The following is a 16,001-nucleotide window of genomic DNA, read 5'->3' as shown; positions in this document are numbered from 1 at the left end:
TATGTACTAAAAGCAATGGAGTACTCATTTGATTTATCAGACTTAGCACAATTATTCAAAAGTCAAATTTATATCAGCCTGGGCCTAAAAATTGAGATTTTTCAATGAAAGGGGGCCTTACATGAAGATGTAATATTTTCCAGTAATTTTAAATTTGTGAAGCTTTTTGGTAATAAATAATCCTTACATATGTATTGAATGTACTTTAAATGGAAAGAAAAGTCACAAATAACATATCATATTAGTTTAAAAGGGTCTTAAGCCAAGTAAGACTGGAAAAAAATAAGGGTCAATTTAGGCCGTGCCACATATTTACATTAAAAAATGCATATTGAGGCTATAAGAAATAAAAAATTGTGTCTTTTTTTATCATTTCTATACTCATGTGACATGATACAACAAATCTGAGCACAAAAAGGCTCTTGTAATTAACTTTTCTAACAGACAGTATGGTCTGGTACAAAGATTTCTGCCTTTTTAATGAAAAACTTGAATGCAATTTTAGTCTCAACAGGCTTATATTTAAACCACTTGCTATCCTACAGAAGAAAAGAAAGATATTATGTGAGATGGAACAGGTACAATAGACATTGTAAAGTGCCTTTGATACAAATTTAGTGAGGTCTTTATTGTGAACTTCAAATTTTATGTACCAAGAACCCCACTTTTGACTTCATCCAAACAGGGCGTTAGACAAGGGTCATTTATACAACACATTTTGTACATATTGTCTGAGATAATCTTCTTTTCTGTAGATTCTGAGTTCATAAACAAGTAAAAGAACTAGATAAAGGCATAGACACACAAGTATTGACACATGAAAACTTGTCAGATAGAAAGTCAGGATGCCATGTATGCATCAGTATTGAAAAAGCCTTAAAATGCCTATTTTGACCATAAAATGCCAAAATTGGTCAATTTTGCAGAAATTCTATAAAAAAAAAGGTTAAAATCCTTTAGTTTCATGCTATTTGACAAATTGACACCACCAAAACATTTAGGGAAGTTGCTAAAGTACAGATTCTATATTTACAGACTTCACCTAATAGGATAGAAAGAGTTGACAAATCTTAAAAAAACTTGGTATGACCAAAGCTAAATAAATTATAACACTGCTTGCAAAGTTTCGTAACAATAGGATATATATTATAGACAATATGTTAAATTCTATACTCATCTTTGCGTGTTAAATTTTGACGTTAAAATTGAATAATTTCAACTATCAACATTTTGGGCTTTGAAAATTAAAACATTGCAAAAAAATACTTTTTAAATGCCCTAATATATCATTTATTATGTACTAAAAGCAATGGAGTACTCATTTGATTTATCAGACTTAGCACAATTATTCAAAAGTCAAATTTATATCAGCCTGGGCCTAAAAATTGAGATTTTTCAATGAAAGGGGGCCTTACATGAAGATGTAATATTTTCCAGTAATTTTAAATTTGTGAAGCTTTTTGGTAATAAATAATCCTTACATATGTATTGAATGTACTTTAAATGGAAAGAAAAGTCACAAATAACATATCATATTAGTTTAAAAGGGTCTTAAGCCAAGTAAGACTGGAAAAAAATAAGGGTCAATTTAGGCCGTGCCACATATTTACATTAAAAAATGCATATTGAGGCTATAAGAAATAAAAAATTGTGTCTTTTTTTATCATTTCTATACTCATGTGACATGATACAACAAATCTGAGCACAAAAAGGCTCTTGTAATTAACTTTTCTAACAGACAGTATGGTCTGGTACAAAGATTTCTGCCTTTTTAATGAAAAACTTGAATGCAATTTTAGTCTCAACAGGCTTATATTTAAACCACTTGCTATCCTACAGAAGAAAAGAAAGATATTATGTGAGATGGAACAGGTACAATAGACATTGTAAAGTGCCTTTGATACAAATTTAGTGAGGTCTTTATTGTGAACTTCAAATTTTATGTACCAAGAACCCCACTTTTGACTTCATCCAAACAGGGCGTTAGACAAGGGTCATTTATACAACACATTTTGTACATATTGTCTGAGATAATCTTCTTTTCTGTAGATTCTGAGTTCATAAACAAGTAAAAGAACTAGATAAAGGCATAGACACACAAGTATTGACACATGAAAACTTGTCAGATAGAAAGTCAGGATGCCATGTATGCATCAGTATTGAAAAAGCCTTAAAATGCCTATTTTGACCATAAAATGCCAAAATTGGTCAATTTTGCAGAAATTCTATAAAAAAAAAGGTTAAAATCCTTTAGTTTCATGCTATTTGACAAATTGACACCACCAAAACATTTAGGGAAGTTGCTAAAGTACAGATTCTATATTTACAGACTTCACCTAATAGGATAGAAAGAGTTGACAAATCTTAAAAAAACTTGGTATGACCAAAGCTAAATAAATTATAACACTGCTTGCAAAGTTTCGTAACAATAGGATATATATTATAGACAATATGTTAAATTCTATACTCATCTTTGCGTGTTAAATTTTGACGTTAAAATTGAATAATTTCAACTATCAACATTTTGGGCTTTGAAAATTAAAACATTGCAAAAAAATACTTTTTAAATGCCCTAATATATCATTTATTATGTACTAAAAGCAATGGAGTACTCATTTGATTTATCAGACTTAGCACAATTATTCAAAAGTCAAATTTATATCAGCCTGGGCCTAAAAATTGAGATTTTTCAATGAAAGGGGGCCTTACATGAAGATGTAATATTTTCCAGTAATTTTAAATTTGTGAAGCTTTTTGGTAATAAATAATCCTTACATATGTATTGAATGTACTTTAAATGGAAAGAAAAGTCACAAATAACATATCATATTAGTTTAAAAGGGTCTTAAGCCAAGTAAGACTGGAAAAAAATAAGGGTCAATTTAGGCCGTGCCACATATTTACATTAAAAAATGCATATTGAGGCTATAAGAAATAAAAAAATGTGTCTTTTTTTATCATTTCTATACTCATGTGACATGATACAACAAATCTGAGCACAAAAAGGCTCTTGTAATTAACTTTTCTAACAGACAGTATGGTCTGGTACAAAGATTTCTGCCTTTTTAATGAAAAACTTGAATGCAATTTTAGTCTCAACAGGCTTATATTTAAACCACTTGCTATCCTACAGAAGAAAAGAAAGATATTATGTGAGATGGAACAGGTACAATAGACATTGTAAAGTGCCTTTGATACAAATTTAGTGAGGTCTTTATTGTGAACTTCAAATTTTATGTACCAAGAACCCCACTTTTGACTTCATCCAAACAGGGCGTTAGACAAGGGTCATTTATACAACACATTTTGTACATATTGTCTGAGATAATCTTCTTTTCTGTAGATTCTGAGTTCATAAACAAGTAAAAGAACTAGATAAAGGCATAGACACACAAGTATTGACACATGAAAACTTGTCAGATAGAAAGTCAGGATGCCATGTATGCATCAGTATTGAAAAAGCCTTAAAATGCCTATTTTGACCATAAAATGCCAAAATTGGTCAATTTTGCAGAAATTCTATAAAAAAAAAGGTTAAAATCCTTTAGTTTCATGCTATTTGACAAATTGACACCACCAAAACATTTAGGGAAGTTGCTAAAGTACAGATTCTATATTTACAGACTTCACCTAATAGGATAGAAAGAGTTGACAAATCTTAAAAAAACTTGGTATGACCAAAGCTAAATAAATTATAACACTGCTTGCAAAGTTTCGTAACAATAGGATATATATTATAGACAATATGTTAAATTCTATACTCATCTTTGCGTGTTAAATTTTGACGTTAAAATTGAATAATTTCAACTATCAACATTTTGGGCTTTGAAAATTAAAACATTGCAAAAAAATACTTTTTAAATGCCCTAATATATCATTTATTATGTACTAAAAGCAATGGAGTACTCATTTGATTTATCAGACTTAGCACAATTATTCAAAAGTCAAATTTATATCAGCCTGGGCCTAAAAATTGAGATTTTTCAATGAAAGGGGGCCTTACATGAAGATGTAATATTTTCCAGTAATTTTAAATTTGTGAAGCTTTTTGGTAATAAATAATCCTTACATATGTATTGAATGTACTTTAAATGGAAAGAAAAGTCACAAATAACATATCATATTAGTTTAAAAGGGTCTTAAGCCAAGTAAGACTGGAAAAAAATAAGGGTCAATTTAGGCCGTGCCACATATTTACATTAAAAAATGCATATTGAGGCTATAAGAAATAAAAAATTGTGTCTTTTTTTATCATTTCTATACTCATGTGACATGATACAACAAATCTGAGCACAAAAAGGCTCTTGTAATTAACTTTTCTAACAGACAGTATGGTCTGGTACAAAGATTTCTGCCTTTTTAATGAAAAACTTGAATGCAATTTTAGTCTCAACAGGCTTATATTTAAACCACTTGCTATCCTACAGAAGAAAAGAAAGATATTATGTGAGATGGAACAGGTACAATAGACATTGTAAAGTGCCTTTGATACAAATTTAGTGAGGTCTTTATTGTGAACTTCAAATTTTATGTACCAAGAACCCCACTTTTGACTTCATCCAAACAGGGCGTTAGACAAGGGTCATTTATACAACACATTTTGTACATATTGTCTGAGATAATCTTCTTTTCTGTAGATTCTGAGTTCATAAACAAGTAAAAGAACTAGATAAAGGCATAGACACACAAGTATTGACACATGAAAACTTGTCAGATAGAAAGTCAGGATGCCATGTATGCATCAGTATTGAAAAAGCCTTAAAATGCCTATTTTGACCATAAAATGCCAAAATTGGTCAATTTTGCAGAAATTCTATAAAAAAAAAGGTTAAAATCCTTTAGTTTCATGCTATTTGACAAATTGACACCACCAAAACATTTAGGGAAGTTGCTAAAGTACAGATTCTATATTTACAGACTTCACCTCTTAGGATAGAAAGAGTTGACAAATCTTAAAAAAACTTGGTATGACCAAAGCTAAATAAATTATAACACTGCTTGCAAAGTTTCGTAACAATAGGATATATATTATAGACAATATGTTAAATTCTATACTCATCTTTGCGTGTTAAATTTTGACGTTAAAATTGAATAATTTCAACTATCAACATTTTGGGCTTTGAAAATTAAAACATTGCAAAAAAATACTTTTTAAATGCCCTAATATATCATTTATTATGTACTAAAAGCAATGGAGTACTCATTTGATTTATCAGACTTAGCACAATTATTCAAAAGTCAAATTTATATCAGCCTGGGCCTAAAAATTGAGATTTTTCAATGAAAGGGGGCCTTACATGAAGATGTAATATTTTCCAGTAATTTTAAATTTGTGAAGCTTTTTGGTAATAAATAATCCTTACATATGTATTGAATGTACTTTAAATGGAAAGAAAAGTCACAAATAACATATCATATTAGTTTAAAAGGGTCTTAAGCCAAGTAAGACTGGAAAAAAATAAGGGTCAATTTAGGCCGTGCCACATATTTACATTAAAAAATGCATATTGAGGCTATAAGAAATAAAAAATTGTGTCTTTTTTTATCATTTCTATACTCATGTGACATGATACAACAAATCTGAGCACAAAAAGGCTCTTGTAATTAACTTTTCTAACAGACAGTATGGTCTGGTACAAAGATTTCTGCCTTTTTAATGAAAAACTTGAATGCAATTTTAGTCTCAACAGGCTTATATTTAAACCACTTGCTATCCTACAGAAGAAAAGAAAGATATTATGTGAGATGGAACAGGTACAATAGACATTGTAAAGTGCCTTTGATACAAATTTAGTGAGGTCTTTATTGTGAACTTCAAATTTTATGTACCAAGAACCCCACTTTTGACTTCATCCAAACAGGGCGTTAGACAAGGGTCATTTATACAACACATTTTGTACATATTGTCTGAGATAATCTTCTTTTCTGTAGATTCTGAGTTCATAAACAAGTAAAAGAACTAGATAAAGGCATAGACACACAAGTATTGACACATGAAAACTTGTCAGATAGAAAGTCAGGATGCCATGTATGCATCAGTATTGAAAAAGCCTTAAAATGCCTATTTTGACCATAAAATGCCAAAATTGGTCAATTTTGCAGAAATTCTATAAAAAAAAAGGTTAAAATCCTTTAGTTTCATGCTATTTGACAAATTGACACCACCAAAACATTTAGGGAAGTTGCTAAAGTACAGATTCTATATTTACAGACTTCACCTAATAGGATAGAAAGAGTTGACAAATCTTAAAAAAACTTGGTATGACCAAAGCTAAATAAATTATAACACTGCTTGCAAAGTTTCGTAACAATAGGATATATATTATAGACAATATGTTAAATTCTATACTCATCTTTGCGTGTTAAATTTTGACGTTAAAATTGAATAATTTCAACTATCAACATTTTGGGCTTTGAAAATTAAAACATTGCAAAAAAATACTTTTTAAATGCCCTAATATATCATTTATTATGTACTAAAAGCAATGGAGTACTCATTTGATTTATCAGACTTAGCACAATTATTCAAAAGTCAAATTTATATCAGCCTGGGCCTAAAAATTGAGATTTTTCAATGAAAGGGGGCCTTACATGAAGATGTAATATTTTCCAGTAATTTTAAATTTGTGAAGCTTTTTGGTAATAAATAATCCTTACATATGTATTGAATGTACTTTAAATGGAAAGAAAAGTCACAAATAACATATCATATTAGTTTAAAAGGGTCTTAAGCCAAGTAAGACTGGAAAAAAATAAGGGTCAATTTAGGCCGTGCCACATATTTACATTAAAAAATGCATATTGAGGCTATAAGAAATAAAAAATTGTGTCTTTTTTTATCATTTCTATACTCATGTGACATGATACAACAAATCTGAGCACAAAAAGGCTCTTGTAATTAACTTTTCTAACAGACAGTATGGTCTGGTACAAAGATTTCTGCCTTTTTAATGAAAAACTTGAATGCAATTTTAGTCTCAACAGGCTTATATTTAAACCACTTGCTATCCTACAGAAGAAAAGAAAGATATTATGTGAGATGGAACAGGTACAATAGACATTGTAAAGTGCCTTTGATACAAATTTAGTGAGGTCTTTATTGTGAACTTCAAATTTTATGTACCAAGAACCCCACTTTTGACTTCATCCAAACAGGGCGTTAGACAAGGGTCATTTATACAACACATTTTGTACATATTGTCTGAGATAATCTTCTTTTCTGTAGATTCTGAGTTCATAAACAAGTAAAAGAACTAGATAAAGGCATAGACACACAAGTATTGACACATGAAAACTTGTCAGATAGAAAGTCAGGATGCCATGTATGCATCAGTATTGAAAAAGCCTTAAAATGCCTATTTTGACCATAAAATGCCAAAATTGGTCAATTTTGCAGAAATTCTATAAAAAAAAAGGTTAAAATCCTTTAGTTTCATGCTATTTGACAAATTGACACCACCAAAACATTTAGGGAAGTTGCTAAAGTACAGATTCTATATTTACAGACTTCACCTCTTAGGATAGAAAGAGTTGACAAATCTTAAAAAAACTTGGTATGACCAAAGCTAAATAAATTATAACACTGCTTGCAAAGTTTCGTAACAATAGGATATATATTATAGACAATATGTTAAATTCTATACTCATCTTTGCGTGTTAAATTTTGACGTTAAAATTGAATAATTTCAACTATCAACATTTTGGGCTTTGAAAATTAAAACATTGCAAAAAAATACTTTTTAAATGCCCTAATATATCATTTATTATGTACTAAAAGCAATGGAGTACTCATTTGATTTATCAGACTTAGCACAATTATTCAAAAGTCAAATTTATATCAGCCTGGGCCTAAAAATTGAGATTTTTCAATGAAAGGGGGCCTTACATGAAGATGTAATATTTTCCAGTAATTTTAAATTTGTGAAGCTTTTTGGTAATAAATAATCCTTACATATGTATTGAATGTACTTTAAATGGAAAGAAAAGTCACAAATAACATATCATATTAGTTTAAAAGGGTCTTAAGCCAAGTAAGACTGGAAAAAAATAAGGGTCAATTTAGGCCGTGCCACATATTTACATTAAAAAATGCATATTGAGGCTATAAGAAATAAAAAATTGTGTCTTTTTTTATCATTTCTATACTCATGTGACATGATACAACAAATCTGAGCACAAAAAGGCTCTTGTAATTAACTTTTCTAACAGACAGTATGGTCTGGTACAAAGATTTCTGCCTTTTTAATGAAAAACTTGAATGCAATTTTAGTCTCAACAGGCTTATATTTAAACCACTTGCTATCCTACAGAAGAAAAGAAAGATATTATGTGAGATGGAACAGGTACAATAGACATTGTAAAGTGCCTTTGATACAAATTTAGTGAGGTCTTTATTGTGAACTTCAAATTTTATGTACCAAGAACCCCACTTTTGACTTCATCCAAACAGGGCGTTAGACAAGGGTCATTTATACAACACATTTTGTACATATTGTCTGAGATAATCTTCTTTTCTGTAGATTCTGAGTTCATAAACAAGTAAAAGAACTAGATAAAGGCATAGACACACAAGTATTGACACATGAAAACTTGTCAGATAGAAAGTCAGGATGCCATGTATGCATCAGTATTGAAAAAGCCTTAAAATGCCTATTTTGACCATAAAATGCCAAAATTGGTCAATTTTGCAGAAATTCTATAAAAAAAAAGGTTAAAATCCTTTAGTTTCATGCTATTTGACAAATTGACACCACCAAAACATTTAGGGAAGTTGCTAAAGTACAGATTCTATATTTACAGACTTCACCTCTTAGGATAGAAAGAGTTGACAAATCTTAAAAAAACTTGGTATGACCAAAGCTAAATAAATTATAACACTGCTTGCAAAGTTTCGTAACAATAGGATATATATTATAGACAATATGTTAAATTCTATACTCATCTTTGCGTGTTAAATTTTGACGTTAAAATTGAATAATTTCAACTATCAACATTTTGGGCTTTGAAAATTAAAACATTGCAAAAAAATACTTTTTAAATGCCCTAATATATCATTTATTATGTACTAAAAGCAATGGAGTACTCATTTGATTTATCAGACTTAGCACAATTATTCAAAAGTCAAATTTATATCAGCCTGGGCCTAAAAATTGAGATTTTTCAATGAAAGGGGGCCTTACATGAAGATGTAATATTTTCCAGTAATTTTAAATTTGTGAAGCTTTTTGGTAATAAATAATCCTTACATATGTATTGAATGTACTTTAAATGGAAAGAAAAGTCACAAATAACATATCATATTAGTTTAAAAGGGTCTTAAGCCAAGTAAGACTGGAAAAAAATAAGGGTCAATTTAGGCCGTGCCACATATTTACATTAAAAAATGCATATTGAGGCTATAAGAAATAAAAAATTGTGTCTTTTTTTATCATTTCTATACTCATGTGACATGATACAACAAATCTGAGCACAAAAAGGCTCTTGTAATTAACTTTTCTAACAGACAGTATGGTCTGGTACAAAGATTTCTGCCTTTTTAATGAAAAACTTGAATGCAATTTTAGTCTCAACAGGCTTATATTTAAACCACTTGCTATCCTACAGAAGAAAAGAAAGATATTATGTGAGATGGAACAGGTACAATAGACATTGTAAAGTGCCTTTGATACAAATTTAGTGAGGTCTTTATTGTGAACTTCAAATTTTATGTACCAAGAACCCCACTTTTGACTTCATCCAAACAGGGCGTTAGACAAGGGTCATTTATACAACACATTTTGTACATATTGTCTGAGATAATCTTCTTTTCTGTAGATTCTGAGTTCATAAACAAGTAAAAGAACTAGATAAAGGCATAGACACACAAGTATTGACACATGAAAACTTGTCAGATAGAAAGTCAGGATGCCATGTATGCATCAGTATTGAAAAAGCCTTAAAATGCCTATTTTGACCATAAAATGCCAAAATTGGTCAATTTTGCAGAAATTCTATAAAAAAAAAGGTTAAAATCCTTTAGTTTCATGCTATTTGACAAATTGACACCACCAAAACATTTAGGGAAGTTGCTAAAGTACAGATTCTATATTTACAGACTTCACCTCTTAGGATAGAAAGAGTTGACAAATCTTAAAAAAACTTGGTATGACCAAAGCTAAATAAATTATAACACTGCTTGCAAAGTTTCGTAACAATAGGATATATATTATAGACAATATGTTAAATTCTATACTCATCTTTGCGTGTTAAATTTTGACGTTAAAATTGAATAATTTCAACTATCAACATTTTGGGCTTTGAAAATTAAAACATTGCAAAAAAATACTTTTTAAATGCCCTAATATATCATTTATTATGTACTAAAAGCAATGGAGTACTCATTTGATTTATCAGACTTAGCACAATTATTCAAAAGTCAAATTTATATCAGCCTGGGCCTAAAAATTGAGATTTTTCAATGAAAGGGGGCCTTACATTAAGATGTAATATTTTCCAGTAATTTTAAATTTGTGAAGCTTTTTGGTAATAAATAATCCTTACATATGTATTGAATGTACTTTAAATGGAAAGAAAAGTCACAAATAACATATCATATTAGTTTAAAAGGGTCTTAAGCCAAGTAAGACTGGAAAAAAATAAGGGTCAATTTAGGCCGTGCCACATATTTACATTAAAAAATGCATATTGAGGCTATAAGAAATAAAAAATTGTGTCTTTTTTTATCATTTCTATACTCATGTGACATGATACAACAAATCTGAGCACAAAAAGGCTCTTGTAATTAACTTTTCTAACAGACAGTATGGTCTGGTACAAAGATTTCTGCCTTTTTAATGAAAAACTTGAATGCAATTTTAGTCTCAACAGGCTTATATTTAAACCACTTGCTATCCTACAGAAGAAAAGAAAGATATTATGTGAGATGGAACAGGTACAATAGACATTGTAAAGTGCCTTTGATACAAATTTAGTGAGGTCTTTATTGTGAACTTCAAATTTTATGTACCAAGAACCCCACTTTTGACTTCATCCAAACAGGGCGTTAGACAAGGGTCATTTATACAACACATTTTGTACATATTGTCTGAGATAATCTTCTTTTCTGTAGATTCTGAGTTCATAAACAAGTAAAAGAACTAGATAAAGGCATAGACACACAAGTATTGACACATGAAAACTTGTCAGATAGAAAGTCAGGATGCCATGTATGCATCAGTATTGAAAAAGCCTTAAAATGCCTATTTTGACCATAAAATGCCAAAATTGGTCAATTTTGCAGAAATTCTATAAAAAAAAGGTTAAAATCCTTTAGTTTCATGCTATTTGACAAATTGACACCACCAAAACATTTAGGGAAGTTGCTAAAGTACAGATTCTATATTTACAGACTTCACCTAATAGGATAGAAAGAGTTGACAAATCTTAAAAAAACTTGGTATGACCAAAGCTAAATAAATTATAACACTGCTTGCAAAGTTTCGTAACAATAGGATATATATTATAGACAATATGTTAAATTCTATACTCATCTTTGCGTGTTAAATTTTGACGTTAAAATTGAATAATTTCAACTATCAACATTTTGGGCTTTGAAAATTAAAACATTGCAAAAAAATACTTTTTAAATGCCCTAATATATCATTTATTATGTACTAAAAGCAATGGAGTACTCATTTGATTTATCAGACTTAGCACAATTATTCAAAAGTCAAATTTATATCAGCCTGGGCCTAAAAATTGAGATTTTTCAATGAAAGGGGGCCTTACATGAAGATGTAATATTTTCCAGTAATTTTAAATTTGTGAAGCTTTTTGGTAATAAATAATCCTTACATATGTATTGAATGTACTTTAAATGGAAAGAAAAGTCACAAATAACATATCATATTAGTTTAAAAGGGTCTTAAGCCAAGTAAGACTGGAAAAAAATAAGGGTCAATTTAGGCCGTGCCACATATTTACATTAAAAAATGCATATTGAGGCTATAAGAAATAAAAAATTGTGTCTTTTTTTATCATTTCTATACTCATGTGACATGATACAACAAATCTGAGCACAAAAAGGCTCTTGTAATTAACTTTTCTAACAGACAGTATGGTCTGGTACAAAGATTTCTGCCTTTTTAATGAAAAACTTGAATGCAATTTTAGTCTCAACAGGCTTATATTTAAACCACTTGCTATCCTACAGAAGAAAAGAAAGATATTATGTGAGATGGAACAGGTACAATAGACATTGTAAAGTGCCTTTGATACAAATTTAGTGAGGTCTTTATTGTGAACTTCAAATTTTATGTACCAAGAACCCCACTTTTGACTTCATCCAAACAGGGCGTTAGACAAGGGTCATTTATACAACACATTTTGTACATATTGTCTGAGATAATCTTCTTTTCTGTAGATTCTGAGTTCATAAACAAGTAAAAGAACTAGATAAAGGCATAGACACACAAGTATTGACACATGAAAACTTGTCAGATAGAAAGTCAGGATGCCATGTATGCATCAGTATTGAAAAAGCCTTAAAATGCCTATTTTGACCATAAAATGCCAAAATTGGTCAATTTTGCAGAAATTCTATAAAAAAAAAGGTTAAAATCCTTTAGTTTCATGCTATTTGACAAATTGACACCACCAAAACATTTAGGGAAGTTGCTAAAGTACAGATTCTATATTTACAGACTTCACCTCTTAGGTCCGAGAACACAATTAATTCGTAGTGCATTTCTTTTAGAACATAAATGAAAATTAAAAAAATCCCACCTGCGCTTTCTTAATGAAATTTTTACAGTGTGTTGTACTACTTTTGGGACAAATTATATCAAAATTATAGAAAACTTCATCGCCTCTAACTCAAAATATGGACAATTTTGTGTTTAGGGTATCTTGAAATCTTTTGACAGCTTCCGAAGTGCTAATTTTTAACCTTTTTCAGCTGGACCAAATCACTACTTTTCTGTAAAATTCTGGACCCAAATTTTTTTACAGTGTAATTTCAGCCCCCTACTTACAATTTGAGGCATTAAACATGGAGAAATAAATTTGGAAGGGGTATACAAATTATTGGCAAGTAACCCACTGTTAACACTAGGGACTATATTTGTGAACAACGAAAATCAAGGGACGACAATTGTGGTCTCGGACCTAATAGGATAGAAAGAGTTGACAAATCTTAAAAAAACTTGGTATGACCAAAGCTAAATAAATTATAACACTGCTTGCAAAGTTTCGTAACAATAGGATATATATTATAGACAATATGTTAAATTCTATACTCATCTTTGCGTGTTAAATTTTGACGTTAAAATTGAATAATTTCAACTATCAACATTTTGGGCTTTGAAAATTAAAACATTGCAAAAAAATACTTTTTAAATGCCCTAATATATCATTTATTATGTACTAAAAGCAATGGAGTACTCATTTGATTTATCAGACTTAGCACAATTATTCAAAAGTCAAATTTATATCAGCCTGGGCCTAAAAATTGAGATTTTTCAATGAAAGGGGGCCTTACATGAAGATGTAATATTTTCCAGTAATTTTAAATTTGTGAAGCTTTTTGGTAATAAATAATCCTTACATATGTATTGAATGTACTTTAAATGGAAAGAAAAGTCACAAATAACATATCATATTAGTTTAAAAGGGTCTTAAGCCAAGTAAGACTGGAAAAAAATAAGGGTCAATTTAGGCTGTGCCACATATTTACATTAAAAAATGCATATTGAGGCTATAAGAAATAAAAAAATGTGTCTTTTTTTATCATTTCTATACTCATGTGACATGATACAACAAATCTGAGCACAAAAAGGCTCTTGTAATTAACTTTTCTAACAGACAGTATGGTCTGGTACAAAGATTTCTGCCTTTTTAATGAAAAACTTGAATGCAATTTTAGTCTCAACAGGCTTATATTTAAACCACTTGCTATCCTACAGAAGAAAAGAAAGATATTATGTGAGATGGAACAGGTACAATAGACATTGTAAAGTGCCTTTGATACAAATTTAGTGAGGTCTTTATTGTGAACTTCAAATTTTATGTACCAAGAACCCCACTTTTGACTTCATCCAAACAGGGCGTTAGACAAGGGTCATTTATACAACACATTTTGTACATATTGTCTGAGATAATCTTCTTTTCTGTAGATTCTGAGTTCATAAACAAGTAAAAGAACTAGATAAAGGCATAGACACACAAGTATTGACACATGAAAACTTGTCAGATAGAAAGTCAGGATGCCATGTATGCATCAGTATTGAAAAAGCCTTAAAATGCCTATTTTGACCATAAAATGCCAAAATTGGTCAATTTTGCAGAAATTCTATAAAAAAAAAGGTTAAAATCCTTTAGTTTCATGCTATTTGACAAATTGACACCACCAAAACATTTAGGGAAGTTGCTAAAGTACAGATTCTATATTTACAGACTTCACCTCTTAGGTCCGAGAACACAATTAATTCGTAGTGCATTTCTTTTAGAACATAAATGAAAATTAAAAAAATCCCACCTGCGCTTTCTTAATGAAATTTTTACAGTGTGTTGTACTACTTTTGGGACAAATTATATCAAAATTATAGAAAACTTCATCGCCTCTAACTCAAAATATGGACAATTTTGTGTTTAGGGTATCTTGAAATCTTTTGACAGCTTCCGAAGTGCTAATTTTTAACCTTTTTCAGCTGGACCAAATCACTACTTTTCTGTAAAATTCTGGACCCAAATTTTTTTACAGTGTAATTTCAGCCCCCTACTTACAATTTGAGGCATTAAACATGGAGAAATAAATTTGGAAGGGGTATACAAATTATTGGCAAGTAACCCACTGTTAACACTAGGGACTATATTTGTGAACAACGAAAATCAAGGGACGACAATTGTGGTCTCGGACCTAATAGGATAGAAAGAGTTGACAAATCTTAAAAAAACTTGGTATGACCAAAGCTAAATAAATTATAACACTGCTTGCAAAGTTTCGTAACAATAGGATATATATTATAGACAATATGTTAAATTCTATACTCATCTTTGCGTGTTAAATTTTGACGTTAAAATTGAATAATTTCAACTATCAACATTTTGGGCTTTGAAAATTAAAACATTGCAAAAAAATACTTTTTAAATGCCCTAATATATCATTTATTATGTACTAAAAGCAATGGAGTACTCATTTGATTTATCAGACTTAGCACAATTATTCAAAAGTCAAATTTATATCAGCCTGGGCCTAAAAATTGAGATTTTTCAATGAAAGGGGGCCTTACATGAAGATGTAATATTTTCCAGTAATTTTAAATTTGTGAAGCTTTTTGGTAATAAATAATCCTTACATATGTATTGAATGTACTTTAAATGGAAAGAAAAGTCACAAATAACATATCATATTAGTTTAAAAGGGTCTTAAGCCAAGTAAGACTGGAAAAAAATAAGGGTCAATTTAGGCCGTGCCACATATTTACATTAAAAAATGCATATTGAGGCTATAAGAAATAAAAAATTGTGTCTTTTTTTATCATTTCTATACTCATGTGACATGATACAACAAATCTGAGCACAAAAAGGCTCTTGTAATTAACTTTTCTAACAGACAGTATGGTCTGGTACAAAGATTTCTGCCTTTTTAATGAAAAACTTGAATGCAATTTTAGTCTCAACAGGCTTATATTTAAACCACTTGCTATCCTACAGAAGAAAAGAAAGATATTATGTGAGATGGAACAGGTACAATAGACATTGTAAAGTGCCTTTGATACAAATTTAGTGAGGTCTTTATTGTGAACTTCAAATTTTATGTACCAAGAACCCCACTTTTGACTTCATCCAAACAGGGCGTTAGACAAGGGTCATTTATACAACACATTTTGTACATATTGTCTGAGATAATCTTCTTTTCTGTAGATTCTGAGTTCATAAACAAGTAAAAGAACTAGATAAAGGCATAGACACACAAGTATTGACACATGAAAACTTGTCAGATAGAAAGTCAGGATGCCATGTAT

This window comes from Mytilus trossulus, chromosome 3, assembly GCF_036588685.1.
Source record: "Mytilus trossulus isolate FHL-02 chromosome 3, PNRI_Mtr1.1.1.hap1, whole genome shotgun sequence".
NCBI classification, from domain to species: Eukaryota; Metazoa; Mollusca; class Bivalvia; order Mytilida; family Mytilidae; genus Mytilus; species Mytilus trossulus.
Note: the sequence above shows the minus strand (reverse complement) of the source record.